Below are 1,164 nucleotides of genomic sequence, written 5' to 3'. Positions count from 1 at the left end.
AAAAGTACACGATTTTTTACTTCAGCTCCAAACTCCACAAGCTATAAGCCTTCAAACCTTTAAAATATTCCTATCTCTGTGGTTCCGAGTTTTGGAGCTCAGCCCTGGATCTGATTTGCCTGGTATTCTGTATTATTGCTGATGATGAACTTCACTGCACCTCCACAATAGCCGCCATCAAGCCCCGCCCCTCAGTTATCTTTTTACAACAGTGGTCTCATATTTGTCCTTTAGTGATTTACTAGTTTCACTCAACAAAATGTCTCTGAGTTCACCTATATTGTAAGATGTTTTGCAGATTCCTCATTATTCTGCACCATTTGCTTTGTATCCCATTGTGTGTGTGTACTAAAGTTTGTTTATTCATTTTTCTGTTGGTAAGACCTTAGGCTGTCTCCATACTTTTGCTGTGTGAATAGTGTTGCAATGAACACAGGTATGCACATATTTACTCATGGTATAACGTAAATTTGACTAATAGTAGCATTAACTGATTTTCCTTGTTGTTGTTATTGTTAAGTGTTGCTGAGTCAGTTCCAACTCATAGCAACCTTATATAGGGTTTCCAAGGAGTGACTGGTGAATTTGAACCACTGACTTTGTGGTTCAAACCAATCTTGCAGTCCACTGCTTTATTCCATAGCAGCACACCAGGACGTCTTTCCTTCTAAGTGTGTGAATATTATGGGCAGACTGTTGAACAAACCATCAATTCTTCGTATGCTAGTTTAGGCTGAAGCTGAAGAAAATTAAAACAAGTCCACAAGAGCGAAAACATAACCTTGAACATATCTCACCTGAATTTAGAGATTATCTCAAGAACATTTGATGCATCTGAAGACAAGGTGAGTTGTAACATTGAGACCACAATGTAGGGGAAAAGCAAAAGGTCATTAAGAAGACAAGAACGGGGGAAAATGCCAAAATGAATGTCAGAAGAGACTATGAAACTTTTCTCTAGCTTATAGATGCTAAAGCAAATGGAAGAAATGAGGAAGCAAAAGAGCTGAATACAAAATTTGGAAGAACAGCTCAAGAAGACCAAGTCAAATGCTATAATGAAATGTGCAAAGACCTGAAATTAGAAAACCAAAAGGGAAGAACACGCTCAGCATTTATCAGGCTGAAAGAACTGAAGTAACTATTCAAGCCTTGGCTTGCAAT

The sequence above is a fragment of the Chrysochloris asiatica genome, unplaced genomic scaffold (assembly GCF_000296735.1).
Source record: "Chrysochloris asiatica unplaced genomic scaffold, ChrAsi1.0 scaffold00032, whole genome shotgun sequence".
Classification (NCBI taxonomy): Eukaryota; Metazoa; Chordata; class Mammalia; order Afrosoricida; family Chrysochloridae; genus Chrysochloris; species Chrysochloris asiatica.
This window is presented reverse-complemented; position numbering follows the sequence as displayed.